Source organism: Eubalaena glacialis, chromosome 6 (genome assembly GCF_028564815.1).
Source record: "Eubalaena glacialis isolate mEubGla1 chromosome 6, mEubGla1.1.hap2.+ XY, whole genome shotgun sequence".
Lineage (NCBI taxonomy): Eukaryota > Metazoa > Chordata > Mammalia > Artiodactyla > Balaenidae > Eubalaena > Eubalaena glacialis.
This window is the reverse complement of record NC_083721.1, coordinates 3,009,088-3,035,988: the sequence shown is the minus strand read 5'-3', so window position 1 is coordinate 3,035,988 and position 26,901 is coordinate 3,009,088. Positions and strand designations below refer to the sequence as shown.

The 26,901-nt window shown below is 50.4% G+C and overlaps 1 protein-coding gene and 1 long non-coding RNA gene across 7 annotated transcripts in view; one reads left to right on the top strand and one right to left on the bottom strand.

Moving 5' to 3' along the window:
• Positions 1 to 13,067: 13,067 nt before the first annotated feature.
• Positions 13,068 to 23,177, bottom strand: LOC133093108 (uncharacterized). Of its 3 annotated transcripts, XR_009701229.1 has the most exons (4): positions 22,819 to 23,177; positions 22,532 to 22,634; positions 21,843 to 21,896; positions 15,600 to 15,891 (listed from the first exon to the last, which is right to left on the bottom strand). It is a non-coding gene; the product is annotated as an uncharacterized LOC133093108 (long non-coding RNA). The 3 variants fall into 3 exon arrangements; XR_009701230.1 differs by lacking the exon at positions 15,600 to 15,891 and adding an exon at positions 13,068 to 13,154 and having other exon boundaries at positions 22,532 to 23,177; XR_009701228.1 differs by having other exon boundaries at positions 22,532 to 23,177.
• A 386-nt stretch (positions 23,178 to 23,563) lies between these two features.
• Positions 23,564 to 26,901, top strand: part of PKNOX1 (PBX/knotted 1 homeobox 1) — a 48,765-nt gene continuing 45,427 nt past the window's right edge. For all 4 annotated transcript variants that reach the window (XR_009701314.1, XM_061193868.1, XM_061193866.1 and 1 more), the window contains exon 1: positions 23,564 to 23,664. The gene's annotated coding sequence lies outside the window, so the exon portion shown is untranslated. The remainder of the gene's footprint in view (positions 23,665 to 26,901) is intronic.

The window sequence follows — 26,901 nt, the reverse complement described above, 5'->3', positions numbered from 1 at the left end:
CGGGCCACAACTGGAGAGAAACCTGTGCGCCACGAGGAAAGATCATGTGTGCCGCAACTAAGACCCGATGCAGCCAAAAATAAATAAATAAATAAACATTAAAAAAGACAAAAACAGGGCTTCCCTGGTGGCGCAGTGGTTGAGAATCTGCCTGCCAATGCAGGGGACACGGGTTCGAGCCCTGGTCTGGGAGGATCCCACATGCCGCGGAGCAACTGGGCCCGTGAGCCACAACTACTGAGCCTGTGCGTCTGGAGCCTGTGCTCCGCAACAAGAGAGGCCGCGATAGTGAGAGGCCCGCGCACCGCGATGAAGAGTGGCCCCCACCTGCCGCAACTAGAGAAAGCCCTCGCACGGAAACGAAGACACAACACAGCCATAAATAAATAAATTAAAAAAAAAAAAGTTTAATTAAAAAAAAAAAGACAAAAACAAAAACTTGCTTCTCCTCCTTCCCCACCTACTGCTGCCGCCAAACCTCTCAGGACGTGCTCACAGCTCACGTTCACGTCACATGTCTGTAAGCATGCTGCACGTTCACGGTCATGGGACGTGGTCATAGCACGTGTCTGTGGTGCTCATACTGCAATCTCCCCTCTGGTCACCACCTGCACATCCGCGTGCCTGGCGGGTCGGCTCGGTGGGAAGCAGGAGCGTCCCCGGAGGCCGCGCCCACGGCAGACAGCTCTTAGTAGCGCGGCCACACGGGAAGTCGGTGTGAACCCATAGACATGTCTCTAAACCAAGACAAAGTGTGCCCTGCCAGCCACTCCAAGCCGGCCAGGAGGGGAAAGTGATGGGGGACCCTGGAGTGGAAACAGGCTGTGGTTTGGTTTTGTTTATTTGGCACATGGGATCTTAGTTCCCTGACCAGGGATCGAACCCGTGCCCCCTGCAGTGTGAGCGCAGAGCCCTAACCACTGGACCTCCAGGGAAGTCCCAAGAGACTGTGGTCTTAAGTGATTGTAGTCAAATACCCTCCTTTTGCAAGTCTGACGCCACCTGACTGTGTGAAGCCTTGGCTGGCCCCACCACTACTCCCGGGAGGGGCCTGAGGCTTGTCTCCTTAGCCACGGGGGAGCCGCCCCTGGGCTGGGGTCAGCGTCCAGCTTGCACACGTGCCATGATGATGGCCAAGTGCATCTTCACACAAAAGCCTCAGCACTTCCCATTCAGCTCATTTAAATATAACACATTAGTGTGGGCAGGAGTGAGTGAGAGCAGGCAAGATTGCCCCATGTCAAAAAGAAAAAAAAAGAGTATGGATTTATAGTACCCAATTATCTTTTGGCAAAAATCAGTGACTGTTTTCCCAAGTCTGGAGAACACATGAAACATTCACTTTTCTCCAGTATCTGTTTCTTTTACTTGAGGATGTTACCTTGATCTGTCAGAAGTGAGGACTTCTCCCCGCCTCCCTGAAATCATGAAAACTGTGCAGCTGAACCCCAGTTAGTGAGAGCACTCACCACACACTTCCTCGTGGGAAACGTGCAGCAGGTGCCCCTGCATCCTGCAAATACTGAGTATCCCAGCTCTGTGATGGACACACGGCTAGGTGGGATCTGCGACCTGCCAAAGGTTATCACCTGGATGAAGCCGGGAGTCGTACCCTCAAGCCAGGGGAGGGGGTCTGACTTTGAGTCTGCTCTGCTCTCTGAGGACCCTCGTCCTTCTTCCCTAATCGGAGGTGGAAGGGGCACAGCTACATGTGACCACTGTTCTCAAGCCCCCCCCCCACCCCAAATACCCAACATCCTGACACAGGCCAAAATGTCTGTGTCTGATGCTACATTTTGTTCATAACAGAAATACACATATAAGCCCAGGGAAGATGGGAGCCCCACTTGGGGTCCTGGGGCCTTGATTAGTGGGGCGTCCTCCGACATTGCGAGTTGTTTCTTTGCAGGGTGCCCCGGAGATTTCTTTTTTTTAACATCCCTGGGATGATGTATCCGAGCAGGCTCCCAGACGAGTGAGAAGCCAGCCTTTCTTCTGTGGGGGGAACAGGGTGCTGGTGAAAGGGGAGATGGACAGGGCAGGCACCCACCACAGGCTTCTCCAGACATCAGGGCACAGGAAGCGCCAGGGGAAGGTGAGGGGTGCAGACTCTGCCCTCCAAACCACCCGTGCCCTGTGCCCCGAGCAGCCCCTGCTGCCCAGCGCATATTAAAATACCTTCCATTTATACCGGGTTCGACGCTTACAAATCAAGTATTAACCTAAGAAATGTTGGGAATGAAACAGTAAAACCGAATCAGCCCCTCGGCCACTGCGGGGCTGGGTGGTGGGGTACCTCGGCTGGGCGGAGGGTGAAGACGGAAATGGGTGTCCCAGAAAGTGGGCTGTTCGGGATCTGGTTAAGCAAGGTCTACCCACACTCAAGGAGCGGACCTTCCACCAAATAGATACTAGGGCAGCATGAATGATTAGGTCCATGTTAGAATTATGCCTGTGACAGATGGAGACGTGGGTTGGAACACAAATTCTCCATGTATGTTCCTTTTATCCATTTGGATTTTTGAAGTATGTGAATTTATTACTTACTCAAAAATAAAATTTTAAATCTTTGGGAAAAAATTTTTAAAGAAAGAAAGAAAGAAGCAACTCTTTTTACCAAATGAGGTTGAAGCTATTTCTTCTGTTGACCCCGCCTGCTGAATCCCCAGCTGAGCAGGGATGTAACTGGTGGAACAAATCAGGGACAGAATATGGCCAGGCACAGCCGTGCCAGTCTAACGTCTAAAACAGGCAACCAGGCAAACACATTAAAGGGGCAAACTTGGGCAGCCTGGAGAGAAGCTTCTTTGTGCTTTCTTAGGTGGTCGAGGCCGACTGACCACCTGCATCCCCTTGGCAAGAGCTGCCTCCAGGCTCTGAGGGCCACGGAGCGGCTTCCTGGACCACCACGCTCTGTCCTGGGATGCCAGCCCTGCCCCGGAGCGGGACCAGCCCTCGAGGGATGGAGTCCGACCTGTCACTTGGGCTCCCCCAGTCCTTTTTTCTCTCTTTTAAGCACTGGCGTTAAAACCTTACAAAATCCAAACTAATCAGAGCCCAGGTTACAAGTATATCTTGATGTTTTTAGTTCATCAGAAGCCTTGCCAAGGTTTTTAAAGTGTGGGGCTTAAAATACATCATCTGCTGCTCCGAGCCAGCTGGGGGAAGCCAAAGGAAAACACCATCTCCCTCGGAACATATGGCAAGTCGCTGCTGCCGGAATAGGGAGAAATCAGAAAAGAAAGGATGCTCTGGCACGAAAGTAAAATGTGGGTTTATTGCATGGAAATAGACAAAGCTTCATGCCACCAAATGCTGTTTTGAGAGCGAATTTTTTTTTTTTTTAAAGCTGAGATTTCTTTTTTTTTAATTTATTTATTTTTGTCTACACTGTGTCTTTGTTGCTGCGTGCGGGCTTTCTCTAGTTGCGGCGAGTGGAGGCTACCCTTCATTGCGGTGCACGGGCCTCTCATCGCGGTGGCTTCTCTTGTTGCGGAGCACGGGCTCTAGGGGCGCGGGCTCAGTAGTTGTGGTGCACGGGCTTAGTTGCTCCTCGGCATGTGGGATCTTCCTGGATCAGGGCTCGAACCTGTATCCCCTGCATTGGCAGGCGGATTCTTGACCACTGCGCCACCAGGGAAGCCCTTTCAGAGCGAATTGTTAAATGATAAGAGTTGATGAAAAAAAGAAAGGGAGAAAGGCATTGCTGAAACCTCACGTGGGTGCTGGGGACCCGACCGTCCTACCTGAGATGGCGACCGGAAGGGAAGGAGATGGATCTGGATAGAGTTAACATGTACACACTGCACAGCGAGGTTTGTGGGCAGGACGAGCTCCAGCCTGGGCCTCATGGTCCTCCAAGCAGATCCTTTTCTTTCTTTTTTTTAAAAATGTATTTTATTGAAGTATAGTTGATTTACAATGTTGTGTTAATTTCTGCTGTACAGCAAAGTGACTCAGTTACACTTATATACGCATCGTTTTTCATATTCTTTTCCATGATGGTTTATCCCGGGAGATTGGATATAGTTCCCTGTGCTCTACAGCAGGACCTTGTTGTTTATCCATTTGAAATGTAATAGTTAAGCAGGTCCTTTTCTGGCTCGTGGCTTTCAGTTCCCACCATCCCCCTTCTCACTGTGCCACCGGGTCCTTTAAAGCATCGTGATGGCATCAGCAGGTGTACTGCTGCAAACGAAGGTCACCTGCACGCAGGGGACAGCTTACAGGGCTTGTGGTGCTTGAACCGTATTTAAGGTTTATTTTTCAGCATCTTTGGATGTCCCCTGTATTCCTGCTCAGTCTTTTGGTTATTTAATCTAAAACGCATAATTCTCTTTTCCACACTTTTAGCATTCCTGGGGTTTCCACCTCGCTCTCCTCCTTTCACTGAATGTTAGACTTGTTATTGTTATTAAGGATTTGACAACACAGAAGGAGGAAATTTTATGTAGTGTCACTGGGTAGTCAACGTTTTACTATTGGAGTTGGAGCGTCCTTAGGAAAATATGTGTGCAACAGAAGACTGTTGGTGGTGTAATTGTAGAGGTATTAGGTTAATATATAATGCATAAGTCTGTGTCATGGATCGTTTTTATTCATCATAAAATTTTCAAATGACTCGAGGAGGTGTGGCCCTCGCAGCTGTTCCCCCGCGCTAACGGCCTCGGGCTCTGACTCAGAGAGGAAGTCCGTGCCAAAGCACCTGGCAGCCACCACAGTTCTTGGGATACTCCCAGGGAGGAGATGACTCGTTGTCAGCAGGGGTGATGATGACAAACCAATAAAAGGCTGCGTGGGGAGGACCTGGTGAGGATAGAAGTCTGGGTCCCTGGCTTGTGAAGAGGCTGCTTTGACCCCAAAATGCTTACCGTTGATTTACTTAAATCAGTTTCTATTTACGAAGTCTGATTTTTGCCCCCTGGAGCAGATCAGAGAGGCCTGTGAACACGAGTCCGAGGACAGACCTGCATTTGGAGAGCGGATCCCCCAGCCTGACGCCCGCGTGCCCCTCACCTGGCGGTGCACAGTGTCTGTCTGAGGTCGGACCGTGCAGCCCTCGAGATGCCCTGAGGCTGCTGCCTCTAGGGCTGAGCTGCTCAAACTTGACCCCGCAGGAATCACCCAAGGACGCCGGAAGCCGGTGACTCCTGGGCCCAGGGTGGGAGCTGCGGGGACAAAATAAACGAGAGGGGAGATTGATTTTATTCAGGCTGCTGAGGTAAGGGGATGCCCAAGATCAGAGCGTCTCAGCGGAGGGGGACTGCCTCAGGCTTTACAGGCAGGGCCATCGAGAGACGGCTCAGTTCGCTGAACGGAAATGTTTGTCTCTGTGTCCAGCTGGTTTCACAGGGACAATTCTAATCTCAGCTCACCCTTCACAAGACAAAGAACGGGACATTGGAGGGCCTGTGTGTAAAAGGGCATCTTCTGCGAGTCCTGCGGGGGTCGTGAGGAAGCGCGGACTCTAAGTCGTGTGGGGCAGGGGGGTTTCCTGGGGCTCAGCACCAATAATCCGCACTTTAGACAAATGCTCAGTGACTGAGAGGCAGGTGGGACTGGACCAGACGTTGAGAAACTCTGCTCTGGAGCGTCTGAGAGATGCGGGAAGGCCCCTGTTGCCCTGGTAACACCTTCGACATTTCCTGGTCCTGTGATAACCTGACACACCGTGATGCAGGTATCGCGGCCTCTCCAGCGTTTGCTGCTGTCGGCCCATGAGGCAGGTCTCCCCCATCTGACACTGGGGAGACCCCAGGCCCACGATGGAGGAGGGGCCTCCCCGTCCCCGCCACACAGAAGGTCTGCCAGCCTAGGGTACCTGCCCTCTGCCCTCTGTCCTCAGTGACCTTTGCGGGCCTGTCCCCTCTCACCCCAACCTGGTCGGACCAGAACCACCCGGGCTTCCCCACCATGACCCTCAGTGCTGGGCGGATGGCGGCTGCTCCCACAGGGCGTAGGCTGCTTTCTGCTGCCCCCTCCCTGTTCCCAGCGGAACACAGTCCCAGTCATCTGAGGACACTTCCTGTGGGCACTGGCTGCAAGCTGGGGCCAAGGGACGAGGCACCGCTGGTTCCTCCCATGGGGTCATGGAGAGCTGAGAGCCCCCAGAGGGAGGGCAGGGGAGGGGCAGTCCCAGAACCGGGGAGGCAGGCGAATGCATGGGGCTGTGACAGCGGGCGAGGACCCTGCACCCATGGTGACCCAGGCATGACCCCTCGCTTTCCGCCGACCTTCTGCCTTCTGAAGGTGCCCACGTCGGCCAGCCCACCCGGGAGCCAGAGGAGGATCCTGGGGGCAGCCAGTGCGATGGTCCCTCAGGGCACAGAGCAGGAGGGGGCAGGGGGAGGGTTGGGGGCGGGGGCAGCATCCCCGCCTTCCCTGCGGGAACCAGGCCAGCCTTCCTCCTTCTCCCCTGAAAAGGGCACCTCTTCCAGGGCACAGCGAGAGCCCATGGGGACACTGGGGGTATTTTCATTTATCGGCATCTATATTTTTGTTTGCTTCTATATTTGAGCTTTCAACGATGTGTGTTATTCGATAACAAAATCTAATACAACTGGTCCGTTCTCAAACATACACGAAGCAGCGACAGGGGGAAATGTTAGGGCAGCTGGCCCATCCCTGACCCATCCCCGGGTTTGCGGTTGGGCTGGAGGTACTGCCTCCTCTTAGGAGGTGGCCCCCAGGCCCCCGAGGTGCTATGTTGAGACCTGGGGGTGGTCGCAGGACTGATCTGGACCAGGTACCTGGGCCCAAGGTGAGTGGGCTGGGGGTGAGCGGTACGACACCAACTCCGGGGTCAGTGCAGACCCTGCAGGTTGAGGACATGGTCCCCCCACAAGACCGTCCTCACTCCCGACACCAGCTGCACTTTGGGGGTTCCAGGCCCCTCGTGCTTCTGACTAACTGGCTACAAATTTGGGGGTTCCCAGCACCCCCTCCAGTTCCATCGGTCGCCAGAATGACTCACGGAACTCAGGAAAGCAGGTCCTGATGACTACAGGTGAGGTCCCGGTGGGCCCTCGGGTGCGCCCTCCGCCCATCAGCACAGCCACGTGAGTCGCCGATCCAGACGCCCATCTGAGTTTCCAGCACCTGGAGTTCCTAGGGGTTTGTTACATACGCATGATTGAACCACTGATCTTGTGATTGAATCCAGTTTCCAGCCCCCACTCCCCTCCCTGGAGGTCAGAGGTCAGCCTGATGTCACTCGACACCAGGTCCTCACCCTCTAAACCCATGTCTTTCTGGCACGATGGGCCCCCCCCAACCTGAAGCTCTCAAGGGGCCACGGTTAGTCACCTCATTAGCATAAACTCAGGTGTGGTCTGAGGGGTGGAGCAGGAACCGGAGACAAAGACGCCAAATTCTTGTTGTACAACAGCTGCCCAGGGGGTGCCTCGAGGCGCCAAGGAAACTCCTGAACTGGCCTTCTCGCCTCTGGGAGCTGCCCTGAAAGCCCCACCCCTGTGGGGAGGCCGGAGGGGGGGACGCGTCTGGCAATGTTTCCTCGATGCCCCGGCATCCAAAGCTCAACAGAAAACCCCAGACACGCAAGATGTCTTGGCGGGAGATGGTGTTTGCTGTCATTCTCCTCGCAGGAACGTTGGAGCTGCCAGTGCAACAACAAAAATAAGTATTTTTAGGGTTGCAGTTAAACAAAAGGTCACACATTTATTCTTTATGACTCCGTATGTTTGGAATTTAAATCACATTCTTCTGAGTAAATGTAATTCGGGGCATTTAGCTTCCTAGTTATTCTTTAGAGGGACTCTGATTTTTACTTTCAGGAAGTAAGCTCTTAATTTATTTAAATAGTTGTGGGCTGAGATAAATCTATCCATGTGATGGATCTGGTTGAAGACCTCTGTCCCAGCTGACACTGTGTCGTGGGTGACATGCTCTCTACATGACCGAGTCAATCTGTGTGCAGGATGGCTGCGTCAGTTTGCAGGAGCACAGTTAGGACGGAGGGAAGTTGGCTTCTGGTACCTACCTTCCCCCACAGACTCAGTGTATCATTCTGGGTGATACTTTTCAGTGCTTCTGTTTTCCCATAAAGTGGAATTATTAACACTTGCATCCTACTGCAGTGAAATAGCATGATGTCTGGGATTTGCTTTAAACTATGTAAGGGGAAAAAAGGATGGGAAATAGATGAAACAAGATTGGCAAAATATTGACAGATGAATGAATAAAGAAGATGTGGTGTATATATATAATGGAATACTACTCAGCCATAAAAAAGAATGAAATAATGCCATTTGCAGCAACATGGATGAACCTAGAGATTATCATACTAAGTGAAGTAAGTCAGAAAAAGAAGGACAAATACCATATGCTATCACTTATATGTGGAATCTAAAAAAATGATACAAGTGAACTCATTTACAAAACAGAAATAGATCACAGACATAGAAAACAAACTTACGGTTACCAAAGGGGAAAGGGTGGGGAAGGGATAAATTAGGAGGTTGGGATTAACATATACACACTATATATATAAAATAGATAAACAACAAGGGCCTGCTGTACAGCACAGGGAACTATATTCAATAACCTGTGATAAACCATAATGGAAAAGAATCTGAAAGAGAATATATATACATGTATAATGACTCACTTTGCTGTACACCAGAAACTAACACAACATTGTAAATCAACTATACTTCAGGGAATTCCCTGGTGGTCGGTCCAGTGGTTAACACTCCATGCTTCCACTGCAGGGGGCATGGGTTCGATCCCTGGTCGGGGAACTAAGATCCTGCAAGCTGCATGGAGCGGCCAGAAAAAAAGAAAAGAAAAAAACCTGCAATACAGAGTTGTTTGTTTGGGGGAAAAAAAAGAAAGTCGTTAAAAAAGATTGGCAAAATGTTGATAATCTTACAGCTGAATGATGAGTCCACACAGGTTCATGATACTCTTCTCTCTACTTTTGTGCATGCAAAAAATTTTGTGAAAATTTCCAAAATGAAAAGGTTAAAAAGATAACAGTAATACCTGCCCCTGTGTACCGCACATGAGCTGTCCTTAGAGCACCTTGCATCCCTTGGAGAAGGATGTCTCGTAAATACAAGACCGAGTTACTACTCCGTGGCCCTCAAATTAATTGCATCACACCTTGAGGTATTGTTGACGAGGAGATAGAAAATAGATTAGACCCCACGGGAAGCATGGCCATGAAAGAGGAAGACAAAACTTTCAAAGCATCGGATGCTACGAGGGAAGAGCTCGTCTTCAACTGACAAACTGGAAGGCCATCTGGGCAAATCGTTGACGTGGGAAGTACATTTGCAATACATCAAAAATATGTTTCCTGGTCGCTGACAGTTTATTTCTGGAGTTCCATAAATGTAACATTTCCGATCTCATAAATGATAAATAATAAATGTTTATTTATAAATCACTGGTTCCCAGAGGCGGATGAGCACACAGAATAAAAACAAGCTGCAGAAGCTGGTTAATTCCCACCAGCCTGACTCACGGTGGGGATTCACGAGCCCGCGGGAGAGGCCAGTACACCCAGGAAACTGTGTTCATCACAACACCAAGGCTACCAAGCGCGGTCGGCGACACACAGAGCATCGGCGTGCGTGCAGCAGAGGAAGGCACGTCCTTGCAGATCAACAAACCTGCCCCTGCTTGGAAAGATGCATGTTTGAGAAGATGTCGTTGGCTTCTTACAAACCCCTGAGCTTTCTGTGATAGGAGACAGAGCATCAGCTAAAGATTGGTGCAAAAAAAACCCTGAAAGGAAAAGAACGCCTCACGGTTCTATCAGGAGCACCCCTCCCGGGTCAGGGTGTGCGTTAGTCTGTGTGAGCTGCCCAACCGGCTGCTGGAGGCGGAAGCAGTTTATTCTTCCAGGCCTGGGTGACAGGGACCCACAGCTGTTTCGAGAAATGATAATCGTGGAGAAAGGTGATGTGGCTCTTGCTGAAAATGAGCCAAAAATGTACCCCAAATTACTCTGTAACTCAAGGCCTCCCTAATTTTTAAAAACAGCTAACGTGTCTTTGGGAATGCAGGATGGCTGAGGATTGGAACTAGGCCGGAGTGGAAGCTTATCTTAGTTAGCAAACCCTTTGGCCATGAGATAATAAGATGGTGTAGATAAGCTTATAGCGGAATCAGAATAAGTAAGAAATGCTTTTTTAAAGGCTTTGAAAAGTTTTACATACAATTGGCAAAAGCTTAGCTAATTTTAAGTGATTCCACCCCATTGTTAAACAAGCCTTCTGAATCCTTACTAGGGAAGCGTTTGTGTTCTTTGTTCACTCTGAAGGCAGTAAAAGAGGACGCCCAGTTAGTTAAGCCCTGAAGAGCACTGGCTGGGATGAGGGCCCGGCCCCGGCTTCGTGGCCTTTCGGGGCTGCTGAGAGCCCTCAACTTGTCCAGACAGTTTTCTTCCCATAAAAGGACCCAGGGTTTCCTTCCAGGTCTCTAATTACATGAGCACTTTCTGTTTTCGGGTAACAAATCTATTCTTTAATCTTTCCACTGATCCTGACTAATATTTGCACATAAGAAAAGTGCATTGATCTGCATGATCTAAAAGTGCATTTACATAGCACAGGGAGATCAGCTTGGTGCTTTGTGACCACCTAGAGGGGTGGGATAGGGAGGGTGGGAGGGAGACACAAGAGGGAGGAGATATGGGGATATATGTATATGTATAGCTGATTCACTTTGTTATAAAGCAGAAACTAACACACCATTGTAAAGCAATTACACTCCAACAAAGATGTTAAAAAAATAAAGTAAAAAATAAATAAAAGTGCATTTAGATAATATCATACATGGTGACGCAGCCAAACAAGAGGCCACCCAGCCCAACGGGCAGTGAGAGGGCGGCACAGCCCCTGAGGGTGGCGAGCTGTCGGCCAGCCCACCACCCAGCCAGGCTTGGTTCTTTCTTTTCTTCTCATTGAAAATATGTTGTAGAAACAGCAGCTCTGTTCTCTGATGTCTCAAGAGATGGTAAACATTCATTTCAGCAAGATCAGGAAAAGAGCCAAGAATGAGGGGGCAAGAAGAAAAAGAAACATTTTTTCATTTTAATGCTCCTTTTTGTGCTAATTTCGTGCCGCCCCGAGTGCAGGAGGACAGCGTGCCAGCTCCGCCTCCCTCTCCCCTTGAGCCTCCATCATCAGCCTCCCTGGATGAGCCGCAGAGACCCCAGGCCCTGCAAAGGTCAGTGCAGCCGGCCGGCGGGCAGGGGTGGGAGAGGGGCCCGCAGCCAGGCCACCATTTCTCTGTCCCCCCTCATCCTCTCTACCCACCTCCCCCACCGCTCCTCCTCGGCCAGGTGGGCAGCCAGAGCCCCTCCAGGCAGGAGGGCACCCTTCCCAAGGACACTGATGGCTGTGGGCAGAGAGGAAGCAGGACTTGAAAGCACATCTTCTGAGGCTGAGCCTCAGCTGTATCATCCCTGTAGGAAGAACCTGGACCTGAGCCTTCCAGGGTCCTCCCACGGCCGCCTTGCCATCCACAGTAGGGAAGGACGAAACGGTGCAGCAAGTAAATGAAGCCTGCCTGTTCTCGTGGTGGCCTCAACGTGCCATTCTAAGGGCCTAAATAGAGACAGAAAGGGGTACTGTCTTACTCAGGGGTCTCCAGAGAATCAGAACCAATAAGATGGAGAGATAGATAGATAGATAGATAGATAGATAGATAGAGACATACAGACACACACATAGAGAGAGACAGACACAGAGACAGAGAGAGATTGATTTTAAGGAAGTGGGTCATGCCATGTGGGTACTGGCAAGCCTGAAGTCTGCAGGCAGGTTGGCAGGCTGGAAATTCTGGTAAGCAGTCGGCTGGGAGAATTCCTTCCTCCTCAGGGAAGCTCAGTCTTCTCTCTAAAGGCCTTCAACTGGTCGGATGAGGCCCACCGCATTACGAGGGTGCTCGGCTTTACTCCAAGTCAGCTGATTCAAACGTTAAATCACATCTGACAAATACCTTCACAGCAATATCTAGACGGGTATTTGACCACACAACTGGGCACCCCAGCACAGCCACGCTGACACAGGAAACTAACCATCCCAGGTGCCGAAGCCCAGGAAATCCTGTCCTGACCCAACGCAGCTGAGCCCATGCCCAGTGCCAGCTGCACACACTGGGTCATCTCACAGCTCTTGCCTCTGTCTTCCTCCAGCCTGAGTGCATTGTCTCTCTCTTTTAAAATAAAGCACAATTGGGCTTCCCTGGTGGCGCGGTGGTTAAGAATTCGCCTGCCAATGCAGGGGACACGGGTTCGAGCCCTGGTCCGGGAAGATCCCACATGCAGCGGAGCAACTAAGCCCCTGTGCCACAACTACTGAAGCCCACGCGCCTAGAGCCCGTGCTCCGCGACAAGAGAAGCCACCGCAATGAGAAGCCCGCGCACCGCAACAAAGAGTAGCCCTTGCTCACCACAACTAGAGAAAGCCCGCGCGTAGCAACGAAGACCCAACGCAGCTAAAAATAAATTTTAAAAAAAATAAAAAATAAAGCAAAAGTATTATTCAGCCTTAAAAGGAAGGAAATTCTGACCCATGCCACAACACAGATGAACCCTGAGGACACCATGCCCGGGGACATAAACCAGTCACCAAAAGATGAGTCCACTCAGATGAGGCCCCCGAGAGGCAGAGACAGAAGGCAGAACTGTGACCCCCAGGGGCTGGGGGGTGTGCGGGGAGCTGCCCTTCCAGGGCCCAGAGCCTCAGCTTTGCAAGACGACGGAGCGCTGTGGATGGGCAATGATGGCAGGACTACAGCGCATGTGCGCCAGGCCACTGACCTGGACGCCTGCAAACAGTTGGAAAGGCAAACCTTGTGTTATGCATATTGTACCCAAGTGTGTAATACGGTTTCCAAATATTGGGGGTTTCCCATTCTTTCTCTGTTACCGATCTGTAGTGTAGTTCCACTGTGGTGGGAGGACGGGCTTTGTACGACTGGAATCCTTTTAAATTCCCGGACACCTGAGCGCACTTGCTGGCTTGCTCCGTCCTGCTGTTGTCGCCATGTTCCCACTGCTCGGTGACCTCCTCAGCAAAGGGTCTCTTACAGGATTACAGAATCGAGTGATTTGCAGAACGACTGGAGCGGACACGATATGACGATATTTGTACGGTTCCCGGCGTGTGGAGGGAGAGGCCCTGGAGGGGTGTATGAAACGTGGGCTCCGCTCAGAATAAAAAGAGGCAGCGTCACACCGGCCACTGAACACCCGCACGGGACCTCGCACCCCGTGGGCTCTCAATTACAGGACAATAGCAGGTGAACGATGGAAAGGAGGAAAAGACATTGCTGAAGAGGTCCTGCGGGGAACTAACTAGACATCAATTTCAAGGACGTCATTCTTCCGTGCGGCACCCACGTCTAACCAGCTTCTCTCAATGTGTGGCCCATGGGCCCCGAGGGCCCCCAGACCCGTTCAGGGTTCAGCAGTTCAGGGTCAAAGCTACTTTTATAAATTAGGAGTTTGGGATTAACAGATACACACTACTATATATAAAATAGGTAAACAACAAGGACCTACTGTATAGCACAAGGGACTATAAATCACTTATAATGGAAAAGAATCTGAGAAAGAGTAGATATTTGTGTAAGTGAATCACTTTGCTGTACACCTGCAACTAACACAACAGTGTAAATCAACTATACTTCAATTAAAAGATACCTGATACTAAAAAAACTACTTTTCTAATAATACTAAGACGGTCCTTGCCTTTTCGCGGGGACATAATGGTACATACATATATCACCATCTTTATCCATTCATCTGTTGATGGATACCTAGGTTGTTTTCATATCTTGGCTATCGTAAATTATGCTGCTATGAACATTGAGGTGCATCTATCTTTTCAAATTAGTGTTTTTGTATTCCTTGGATAAATACTCAGATATGGAATAGTTGGATCATATATGGTAGTTCTAGTCTTAATTTTTTGAGGAGTCTCCTCACTGTTTTCCATACTGGCTGCTCCAATTTACATTCCACACAACTGTGATTTTTAATATTGTCTAGTGAAATGGGTCATTATTTGGAATAACTGCATAATTCAGTGAGTTAATATTTTCCAAATGACCAAATGGCCATGTTACAAAATCATGTGTGGGTAACAGATCCATCCAAAGTGCCAAAGAGACCAGTGGGTTTTAGTCTAACAGCAGGAAGGGTACATTGCAGTGCTGCTGGAGTCCACATTGCAATGAACCTGTAAGGAACATTCACGTTGTCAGTTTTGGTGGAGAACCTATATAAATGCTCCTCCATTTTCCTGCTACACACCCCTGCGAGGTCAAATTTTCTTCACAGACATCAACTAAAACAATATATTACAAGAGACTGAACACAGAAGCAGCTATGAGAATCCAGCTGTCTTCTATCAAGCTAGACATTAAAGAGATCTGCAAAAATATGAAACAAGTCCCTTGTTCTCATTAATCATTTTTTGAAAATAATGATTTTTCATAAAATGTTATTTGTTGAGTAACATGGAATTGGTTTCTTATTGTAAGTTTAAATACATGAATAAAAATCTTTGAAAAACAATCTTTTAGTCTTAATTTCTAATACTGTATATGTTTTCATGAACCCAAAGCCAGCTGCGAAGTGGGACAGGGCAGGCTCTGGCTGGGAGAATTCAGGGTGGTAAAAAGGGACTCATTCCAATCCCTCTGGGAAATTAAGTCTAAACTTCCCAATTCCTCATTTTTAGGAATTTCTTTATCTTATACATTTAACCTCTTAAGTATTTCATAAGATAGGAGGGGAGGGAAAGACAGCTAAAGAAATTGGGAAGCAAAGGAGTCTTAAAAATCATTGATACCACCTCACACCCACGAGGGTATAGACCCAAAAGAACTGAAAGCAGGAACTCAAACAGATATTTGTACATCCATGTTCACAGCAGCATTACTCACACTAGCCAAGGGGTGGAAAGAACCCAACTGTCCACTGAAAGGTTAATGGATGAACAAGATGTGGTCTATCCAGACTATGGCACATTATTCAACCTTAAAAGAGAAGGAAGTCCTGTCACCTGATACAACATGGAGGAAAGTTGAGGACATTGTGCTTGATAAAATAAGCAGGGGCCTTCGAGTAATGTTTAAATCAGATCACTCTTCATAGCAAACAATAAAGAGAAGTTGGATTCTGCTTGTTAGTTCTGTTTCTCAGACCAGGAAGTGGATGCACACCTGGCTGGATGCTTCGGGCAGAGGTGGGCTTCATCCACCCACCATCCTGGACCCACTACGCTGGTGGCAGCGATCAAAAAAAGTGAGCTCGGCCCTGCGAAAGCTCGTGTTGTCATTACTTTTGTAACTTCAACGAGAAACAGATTTTTACATACGTGACATCACAGACCATGCCTCTTGACCGTTACCCAATTTAGAAACTGGCCCGATCACAAAGGAAGCTGAAGCAGCAGCTGGTTTGGGAAAGTCGCTGGTTGCAAGCGATCAGCTGGGTCACTGTGCCACTTGCAGCTGCGTGGCCCGAGGAGGTCTGTTCTGGTCCTGCTCAAAAAAGTCGCCACCCGGCTCTCCTCGGGAGCAGCCAACTCCAGAACCTGTGGCCCATCGGAGGGGTGGGCAGCCATCATGGTGTGACCCGCAACGAGACCAGGGAGAGGGGACCGCTGTGAAATAGGAGCTGCGGAACGAAGCTTTGTGCCATCGACACAGCTGCACTGGGGCAGGTGGTTGGAACAAAGCTCTTTCACTGGCAAAGCTGTCCAAAGGCTGTGCAGTCAGGGGAGAGCCAGGAATCGTTGTCCTCTACGACGGTGTTTCGTACTCTTTTTTTTTTTTAACTGGACAATATAGTTTAATGTAGCAAAAATCTAGGGAACGATCCGGTATTTCAGTTAAGGCTCTGGGTGCCTGAAAATGATAAGGAGAAAATTGGTTTCACAGCCTAAAAACATGAGGTTGCATCAGGGAACGTGTTTATGTAAATAAGACTTAGTTTAAAACCTTGGTTAATAAAAGGTCAGGATAAAACCAAGAGGAAGTTGGCTTTTCACTGTAGCATCTGCTGTTTGTTTGCTTGTTTTGACTGGTATTTCATATCCTTGGCTTCATCTCAGGGGAGCATGCCTGGCCAGGAGGCAAGCCTGGGAGACAAGGGCCACCACAGCACCCCTGTCCCCAGAATGCCTCCTCAATAAACATTTTCCTGATGAGCAGATTTTCAGTTAGTGACAGAGAGTCACCCCAAGTAAGCCGAGTCATTCTGGTGCCAGGGCTGGAGCCCACTGGCCAGGAGAGGCCTTGGTTTGGAGGTGTGGTGACCAATCATAAAACGGCCATGGGACCATGCTGACCTAAGGATGGGGAAGGGACCCACACAGCACGGACCTGGTGCGATTTGATGCTGTGACCAGAGCTCAGGCCCTAGTCCCCCTCACAATTCTGCCTGGCCAGCTGTGTTTCCATGGTCGGATTTCCTGGTGTGAGGATTGGATTGTGTCCCCCCAAAATTCATATGGTGAGTCCTAACCCCCAGGACCTCAGAATGTGACTGTATTTGGAGATACAGGGTCTTTACCAAGTTACAGTGAGGTCACTGGGGTAGGCCCTAATCTAATAAGACTGATATCCTTAAAAAAGGGGGGGAAACTGGGCACACAGAGGCACACAGGGAGAACACCACGAAGGCAGAAATCAGGGTGATACTTCTACAAGCCAACGAATGCCAAAAATTGCCAGCAAGCTACCAGAAGCTAGGGGAGAGCCTGGGACAGATTCTCCCTCACGGCCCTCAGAAGGAACCAACCCTGCTGACACCTTGATCTTGGACTTCCGGCCTCCAGACTGACAGAGAATAACTCTCTGTTGTTTAAACCACTCAGTCTGTGGCACTTTGTTACGGCCGCCCTAGCAAAGTAATACACCTGGTGTAAGGACACCTGGAATAAGCAAAAACGTTTGCTGGGCATCTCCAGTGGGCAACTATGCATTCTTTAGAGCTCACCCTTCTGGGTTATCTGATTCTAGCTTTTCCTTGCCTTTGAGCTCTCTTACACTTGTAGAGAACGGGTGATGATGCAAATTATTTCTGTCTATGGACTCTGTGATGGAGGGACAACCCTCACCCCATGGTCCCCAAATCCTCCCACCCAAAGCCAGATTTGCACAATTTGCAAGTTCACGCCAATATTCCTGCCTATATAGGTGTCTGTTCTTTGCATTTTCCCTTGAACTGGCTGGAATGTCTCACCAGTTCCCTCACTCAATTAACAAGCTCAGGAAGCTGTTTGCCACCTGCTGATTGCATGTCCGCCTGAGAGTCACAATTCTTTCTTTGGTCAACATTATTTTTTAACATTGGCCATGGCTGCCATTTCCCTGTTGCGTTGTGCTGGGATCCTTGAGGAGGAACTGTCACAGCTGGGGCAGTGTCTCCCACCCTGATCTTTTAGGGACTTAATTGTCCTCTTTAGAAAACCGGGGCTCCGGGCGGGGGGTGGGGGGTGGTGGGATGAACTGGGAGATTGGGATTGACATATATACAACTAATATGTATGAAATAGATAACTAACAAGAGCCTGCTGTATAAAGTGAATAAATAAATAAAATAACCAGTGGCAAAAAACCCCCCCAAAAACAAAAAAAAACCCAAATCGCTGACACAAGTGAAAGTAAACAAATAAAATTATTGTTAATTTTTTTTTAAATTTAAAAATAAAATAAATAAAAACAAAACCATGAGCCATGAAATAGAGAGAGACAGAGAGAGAGATAAAGTAGATAGACAGAAAGATAGGAAAGCACATCTTTCTTCAGCGTTCTAGTGACTGCTCCCTCTCCCTTTCCCTTCAGCCTAGGAGTTCACAGTGGCTTGTTGTTAATTAGTCCCCTGGATACTTAAGCATCTTTTTAAAATAGTACTTTTATTAAACTGCTCTTGAAATCTTCCTGATTGATACAACTCCCAAATTTGTATCTCTACCTATAACCTCTCTCACAAACTCCAGATTTGTTTACAAAATACTCGTTATTCTCAGAAGTCATTTTGAAAATACCTCAAAATCAACATGCACAAAACTGAACTTTTGAATTTCCCCCAAATACCATCTCTGCCAGAGCCTTCCCCATGTTATTTAATGGCAGCTTCATCTGGGAGTTGCTTTAGCCACTCATTATATCTTATGATCCAACAATTCTTTATTAGATGCACACCCCTGAGAAATTCTTGCACGTGTACCCCAGGAGACATGCAAAAGAATATTAGTATCATGTTTATAATTCTTGCAAAGAAAGAACAGTCTAACTCTCATTAAGAGTAGATTGGATAAAATGCTGGAGAGGGTGTGGAGAAAAGGGAACCCTCCTGCACTGTTGGTGGGAATGTAAATTGATACAGCCACTATGGAGAACAGTATGGAGGTTCCTTAAAAAACTAAAAATAGAACTACCATATGACCCAGCAATCCCACTACTGGGCATATACCCTGAGGAAACCATAATTCAAAAAGAGTCACGTACCACAATGTTCACTGCAGCACTATTTACAAGAGCCAGGACATGGAAGCAACCTAAGTGTCGGTCGACAGATGAATGGAGAAAGAAGATGTGGTACATATGTACAATGGAATATTACTCAGCCATAAAATGAAACGAAATTGAGTTATTTGTAGTGAGGTGGATGGACCTAGAGACTGTCATACAGAGTGAAGTAAGTCAGAAAGAGAAAAACAAATACCGTATGCTAACACATATATATGGAATCTAAAAAAAAAGTGGTTCTGATGAACCTAGGGGCAGGACAGGAATAAAGATGCAGATGTAGAGAACGGACTTGAGGACACGGGGAGGGGAAAAGGTAAGCTGGGACGAAGTGAGAGAGTGGCATGGACACATATACACTACCAAATGTAAAATAGATAGCTAGTGGGAAGCAGCTGCATTGCACAAGGAGATCAGCTTGGTGCTTTGCGTCCCCCTAGAGGGGTGGGATAGGGAGGGTGGGAGGGAGATGCAAGAGAGAGGGGATATGGGGATATATGTATACATATAGCTGATTCACTTTGTTATACAGCAGAAACTAACACAACACAATTATACTCCAATAAAGATGTCAAAAAAAAAAAAAGAGTAGATTGGATAAACAGTGGTTATACAGATGGAATAGTATACAGCCCTAAAAACGAGTGAACCTCAGTACTGTGCAGACTCATAAATGGATGTCTCAAACCAAAGATTAGGTTAAAAGAACAAGACTCAATAAAATTCAAATATTGTTTTAAAACAGTGAAAAGTAAAATATATTATTTGAGATTTCAAATCTAGATGGTAAAACTATAAGGAAGGGCAAAGAAATTACAAAACAAAAAACAGAAGTCAGGATATGTTTCTTTCTGGTTAGAGAAAAAGAAAAGCATTTAAGAAAGCGGACAGTGGGTTTGAAAGGTAATGGCATTGTTCTATTTCCCAAGATTGATGAGTGTATTTATATTCCTTTTATTATTATATAAATATACGTACATGCTATCTGCTCCCTTGTAGATAGATAATGTTTCATAATAAAAAAGATACACAATTAAAAAAAAAAGGAAAATGGGGCTCAGGCGTGAAGAACCGTGGGTCCTCCAGTCTCGGCCCTGGGCACCCACTGTGTGCTGGGAGCCTTCCACATGCAGCTCATCGCTCCTCTGCAGAATCCCCTGAGAGATGTACGACAGTCCCCACTGAAGGCAGGGAGCTGGGTCTCAGGGAGGTCAAGTGCCCTCATCCACATCCACATGGCAAGTGGCAAAGCCAGACTCCACCCCCAGCACTGTGGACTGTAAGCCCAGGGCTCTTCTGACTATACCACAGTGCTCTCTTTTACAAAGAAAAAGAAATATCACGTGGGTGGGCCCTAAAATGGTCCTGGGGGATCCTCTCTTCCTGGTGTTTGTGTCTTCCTGTGACCCCCTCTCCTTGTGTGTGGGCAGGACCTGAGACTTGCTTTTAACCAATAGAATAGACAAGGGTGATGGGAAGATGCTTCTGGGATTACTTTACATAACAGTGTAACTTCTGTCTGCCTAGCAGACTCTATTCCTTGCTGGCTTGGATGAAGCAAGCTGCTGTGTTCCTCTCTGGACAGGTCCATGTGGCAGGAAACTGAAGGGGCCTCCAGCCAAGAGCCAGCAAGGACCTGAGGCCCTCAGTCCATCTGCCCACAACAATGTGCCCTTGGAAATGGATCCTTCCCCAGTCAAGCCTTCAAATGAGACCCCAGCCCTGATGGCCACTCGTGACAGGCCCTGAGGCAGAGGACCCAGTCAAGACACGCCCAGATTCCTGACCCACAGAAATTTGAGATAATGTATGTTGTTTTCAGACACTAAGTTTGGGATAATTTGTTATGAAGCAATAGATAACCAATACACCATGCCTTAGAAGCATCGTTCATGCATTCAACAAATATTTACTTGCCAGGCACTAGTACAGGTGCTCGGCATACATCAGTGAACAAAACAGAGTAAAATTCTTGTTCTCCTGGAGCGTAGATTCTAGTGTTTATGTGTGTGTGTGTTGGGGGTGGGAGTGTTGGACGATAGACATAATAAACAAGTTACATGGTTATACAGTTACATCATACGTTACGTGTATCTACACAAGTACCACAGAGGAGGAAGCAGGGTGAGGAGGATAGGGAATGGGTTGGGAGTTTGCAATTTAAACCTCTTTTGAGAAAGTGATGTTGAGAAAGATTTCAGGGAGTGAGGGAGAAAGCCATGCAGGTATCTTTGGGAAGAGTGCTTCAAGCACAGGGAATAGGAAGTGCAAAGGCCCTGAGGCTGAATCACGCTTGCAGAGAGCAAGGAGCCGCAAGGTGGCAGACTGGAACAGAGTGGGTGACGGGAAGGGTGGTGGGAGCTGAGGTCAGAAGTGCAGAGGGAAGACAGATCCGGGAGACCCTCAGGCGCTCTGCATGGACCTTGCTTTTGCTCTGAATGAGATGGGTAACACTCGGAGGGGTTGAGCACAGCAGTGATGAGGTCTGACATATTTTTAAAAGGATCATCCCCTACTCATCGCTGGTGACTTCCTGCTCACCCATGCAAACTAAAGCAGCTTACACATCAGCCACACTGGCCGCCATAACAAGCCAAGAGACTTGCCCTTATTTTTAGGTGTTTTTCTCACTCGTTCTTCTTACCAAAGCCCCAGATCCCAGCCATCCTGAGGATGGCCCAAGCCCTGCCTGCCCCCGTCACCTCCTCCAGCCTTCACCCCGTAATCTCCCCCACACAGTGCAGCTCCCCGCACCCCATCCGGGCTGCCACAGGCTTTGTGCACTGGCTCATAAGCTCCGCCAGGCAGGGTCCAGGGCTCACCTTTCTCCTACATTCTCCCCAACCCGCTCCAGCTTGAGACAGGGCTGCACAGAGCGGGGCTCTGTCAGGCTGGCTGGCACCTTGGCAGAGTTCTTTCTGCCTTTCCCTGTGGGTCCCTCAAAGCGCTCCCCCGCCTCCCTGCCTGCCCCCACCTACTGCGCCCTCCCCTCCTGGCCTCACAGCACCTGCTGTCATCTGGATAGTTCTATGAACAATTATACGAGGCTTTTCATTTCACACACCTAGACGTGGTCCTTGGGAAAATAGTAGCAAATCTTTATAAAAAAGAAATTGGAAGGAGAGTAATCAGAAGAGCTGCTTGTGCACAAACGTTCCTTTTCTGTTAGTAAACCGCACTGGTGCCAATACTAGGGGGCAGGCTGTGGAGGGAGGCAAACGGAAGCAAAGGAAGCCTTGCCCCCCGTGACCCCACTTCTACTTCATTTTGCATTATTTTTCCTAAAGAGGGCCCCCGAATGTGTGAGCCTTAGAGCCACAAACCTGGAGGGGATCACTGACGGCACTTGCAGCTCTTCCTCTTTTCTGGAGATGGCCCTGTAGAGAGAAGGAAAGGAAGGGCGGGCGAATCATGGGGGGCACGGGTAGAGGAGACCAGGCGCAGAGGCCAGACTGGGATGCAGGGCCTGGGCCCCATCTGCCTGGTGACTTGTACCTGGCTATCAGGGGGCTGCACACCCCCAGGTCTTCCTGGTCCGAGACCCCTGCTGCCTCACACACTTGATGGGAACCAGGTGAAAGTTTCAGCCCTGGGCCAGCACTAGGATGAGGCCAGTGAGGCCAGGGCTGCTGCACCGCGCCTGTGACCAGGGCAGACGGTTGGGCCCGAGCTTCATATAATGCTCTGCTGTCCCTGCCTTAAAATTCTTAATAAAAAAATAAAATTCTTAATAACTTTTGAACAAGGGACTTGCATTTCCATTTTGCACTGGGCCCTGCACATATAGGTAGCCGGTCTGCATCACTGAGATTTTGGGGTCCCCTCCCTCCAACTTCCACTGGTCAGTGGCTCACTGGCCTCCCCCGAGCCCAGGCGCTGCTACAACCTACTCTCTGGAAAACAGAGCCGTTCTGCAGGGCCACACAGACTGTCTGTGGCTTCCTGGTGTTGGTGGAACCCTGAAGACTTAGAGGAGGGATGTCCTGACAGAGCTGTTCACAACTGAACCCACCCCAGGGACCTTCCAGCCACGTGTTCCCGTCCTGGGTCTGCTTCTTCCCGGAGCAGCGCGGGAGCCCTTCTCCAGACAGCGATCCCACACAGGAGGAAGGTTTCTGCAAAAATGGACAGTGGGCCAAGCCCCGTGCCTCTGCACTAGGGAAGGCCTGCCCTTCCCTTAACGTCTTGGAGCGCACGGCCACCGGCAGGGCCCGCGGGCGCAAGGCAACACCGCCTTTTAAAGTCCACCTTGAAATACGGACCACACTTTTCGGGTCGCTCTAAGGGAGGCCACTTCACCTGCAGACGGGGCCTTGCGTGAATCACCGGGGGACAGGTGCCTGAGGGCAGAGCGCGAGACCAGAGGCGAGCGTGCTGCGGTGGCTGGAGCCCGGACCAGGGCTAAGGGCGCCCGGGGTCAGGCGGGTCTCTGGGCGCAGCCGCCGTGCTCGGGACGCACGTGCGCATCCGCGGGGAAGAAAGCGGGGGGCTGCCGCGGGCCTGTACACAAAGAGGGCGCCGCGCAGAGTAGGGGGCTGGGCGCCAAACGCCCGCGCAGCCCGGCCTCCGAGGGCAGCCCGGAGATGGCCGGGCCCCGCGGCGCCCGGGCGCGCGAAGAGGACCCGAAGCTCCTCCCGCGGATGGTACAGCCCGCCCTCCCCGCCGGACCCTCGCGGATGGTCTCGCCCACCCGAGCCCCACCACACACCTCCCCCGGCGCTGAGGAGTGAGCGGAGGGGGCGTGGCGCGCGCAGGCCACGCCCCATCTGCGTAGTAGTGAGGCGGGGCTCGCGGCCAGCGGGGTGGGCCTCTCCTCGCGCCGCGGCGCGGCGGTCGTGGGCGGGGCCCGACTGGGGAGTGAGGCGGGGGTGGGGCCGGCCGCCGCCAGCCCCCGGCTCACTCTCCGCCCCCGGCGCGCAGGCCCCGCCCCCGGCCGCCGCGGCGCCGGGACGGGGCGGGGCCCGGGCCCGGAAGGCCCCGCCCCCTCTGTGAATATTGATGCGGCGCGCGTCGGCGTCGCCCTCCTCCCATTGAGCGAGGCTGTGTCGCGTGGCCCAGCGTCGGCGTGACGGTTGGACGCGGGCGCGGCACTGCGGGTCCCGATTGCTGCAGCCGCTTGTCAGTGTGATGAAGATTGGCACCCAGGTAAGCTGTCACTCAACCGCTCTGCCGCCGCCGCCGCTCCGCCGCCCCGTCACTATCAATCACGCCGGCCTGCAGGCGCCGCGGCCGCCGCCCCGCCGCCGCCGCCCGGGTTTCCGCGGGTTGCCGCCGCCCGGGAGGGCCGCGCCAGACCCGCCGCCCGGGGCAGAGGGCGGGGAGGGGGCGCGGGTGGGGGAGGGGAGCCGCGGCCGCGGGGAGGGGCGCTGTCCGCCGGGCCGGCGCGGGGGCGCGCCCCGCTTGTTTTTCGGTGTGGGCTTAGGGACGCGGAAATTTCTGGAAGGCGCCGCCGCCGCCGCCGCAGCGCGGGGCCAGTGGTGAGGCGCGCGCTCCTAACCGTCCCTCTCGGAGCGCGGCGCGCACCCCTGCGCGGGCGGGGCGGGGGGCGCGGGGGCGCGCGGCGGGGGCGGGGCCCAGGCTGAGGAGGCGCGCGGGGGCGGGGCCGGGAGCGGGCGCGCGCGGGGGCGGGGCCGGCGTCGCGGGGGCGGCGGCGGCGGCGGGGGTGCTCCGGCGGTCCCCGAGGCCCTGCGGTGGCCGCCGCCGAGTCCGAGGCTGGGAGGGAGCCGGGTGCCCGGTGTCTGGAATGAGTGACAAATGCGTCGCGAGTAATAAACGGCCGATGTGAAGTAGAGGCCTGGGCGCGTCGGGCACGGTCCGGCCGCTCGCTGGAATTCCACATTCCTTTAGAAGGAGATCGTGAGTCACTTCAGAAAAGGCAGGGAGCGTTAGTCTGCTTTATATCATCGTCGGGGCTGTTGAAACGCTGTTTTGTTAGCGGTTCCGAGCCTCGGCCAGCCAGGTTCTCCTTCGTGAAGTTTGACTCCTAGAATGCGTCTCAGCGCGTGCTGCTGGGGTCGGAGTCCCGGGCGGGGGCGGGGCGGACGGGGGGCGGCGGGTAAGGGCAGAAGGCAGATCCTTGCGGGGGGGGGGGATACCTGTACATGCGCGAATATGCATTTGGTAAATTTGATCGCACACCTGCAACCATCCAGGATAGATTAGCCATTCATAAGGGGGTTGAAATTAATTTTGATTCCAAGACTTAGTTTTTAATAGAAACTACTGGTTTTTCCTTAGGAAGGGAGTGCTTTCTACTTTATGGTAAATGAAACCTTCAGCTTTCGTTGGGTATACTTGTATGATTTTTCCTGACATATTGAAAAGGGATTTATGTATTTATATAATACATAATTTTATATAATGTATTCTGAATATTGTATGGAAGAATCGAAGTGAAATGTAAAAATTTTGCCAGTACAGTTATTGGTGATACTCTCAAATCTAGTTGTACATGCATTTGGAAGATGGCTCACTGACTCAAATCTGCCTTGCATCATTTTTTTTCTTAATTTACCGAGCGTGGAGAGTGGTATGTAGATCGTTTAGTTACAGTATTTGGTTGAATCAGCGGTGCAGGGTTGTGTGATACTGACTGACACAGGGCTTTCGGAAGGCAGCAGTGGAAGGACCCTTCCTGCTTCAGAGATTTACAAGTGGCAATTGAAATACGGTAGGTGAAGTATGACTCGGAAGATTAACGTTCTATGCTGAGGATTTAAGTGTCAGCACTAATGGAACTGGGTGTAAACAGCTGTCCTCTAGTGTACTACATTTACATTTCTGTATCAGTGTGTTGTAACTTTAGGAAAGTATCACTTAGGATTAGTGAAAGGTAACATTCTGGTTATAACTTTCGCTTTTGTTTCAAACTAACTGAAACTGTTTCGAAGAAAACCTTGAAACTTCTGGACTGATGCAAATCATGCGCCCCAGGGGACATTTCCCTGCGCTCTGCTGGCCTCCAGACTCCTCCTCTCCTCCTCCTACAAACGGTTTAGAAAAAATAAGAGAGGATCAAGAAGAGAACCGATTACACTGAAATACAGTTATCAAAATATTGAACCAAACTGGTGATAAATTTCTTTACATGCTTTTTATTAGCTCACTTAGTAACAGATTGAACACTGGCTCTAATAATTTCTTTTTGAGTATATGATGCTAATGCTTTGTGAAAATACCTGTGGTTTCTGTTGGCGAAGAAGTCACAGGTGCTCTTCAGGATTTCATGTCTACCGGTGGAATTGAATGAGTGTTAAATTTCAGCCAGGTGTTATTGCAAATAAAGATGTGATTTTTTTTCTCATTCAGGTTCACAGAGACCAAGTTAAGAACCTCTGCACTGGAAGGCTGTGTACTCTCAGCCCATCCCTTAGGAGGAATATGTATGTGCCTCCTTTTTCCTTCCTCAAATGCTTATACTGATGGCAAGGGTGATGAGGAAGTACAAACAGTGCAGCCGAGGGAACCCAAAGCTTCACAGTATGGGGTCATAGTGGGGTGAGGCCACGTGGGGTTACTGCCTGACACCGGTTGTGATGACTCACAACTGTGATGGGTTACTGTTCTGTCTTGTACAATCTGTTTAGGAAGACGTGGAAAGAGAAATATAGTGTAGAAAAGGTTCAGTTTGGAAATTGTTAGAATAAACATTCAAGGGCCGGGAGGCATGGTTTTTGGTTGGAAAGGCCTGGCTGCAGAGGCCATCAAATGAGGCCCCTCCGGCCATGTTGTCTGCCCTCCAGCAAGTGGATAGGGTGCCTAGCTGCTGGGTGCCCTCGGCCGGCAGCCGTTCCTGGTGTCGGTGTGTCAGCCCCACTGGTCTAGTCACTGTTTCTGGGAGTTTCACTCACAGAGGGCCTGGTACTGACCCAGCAGACCTGCCGTCTGACAAGGTGGTTTCAGGCTCCTGATGCAGAAGCACTGTGGCTCTGAGGATGCGTCCGGGGGACCTGGAGAGGGGCCAGAGCAGCTGCTTCATTCCATCTAGGATTCCTTGGGGAAAGGGTCCTACAGCTTTGTCAGAATCTTGAAAAGTACTGATCAGTCAGGTTGCAGGATTGAGGGCCAGGGAGGTAGTGAACCTTTCAGATGCCCTTTGCCTTGAGTCTCCCTTCAGTGTTGGCGTGTGCTCGTCTTGACGGGTCCAGCAGCAGGCCTTGTCATCCATCCCCTCAGGGTGAGCTGCTAAGTATGCGGTGATGCGCTCCTGTCTGGGGGATTATTTCTGTTCAGGGCGACCCTGCCACCCAAACGGTGTGTGTCCTTTGGTGTAACCTCTGGCCTAGCAGAGCCTTGTTGGGGGCAGGCTGCAGGGCGCGTGGTGGGAAATGCTTTTATCGTTTGCGTCTGTCTTTGATGGACGCCTGGCTGTTGTAGTCAGGC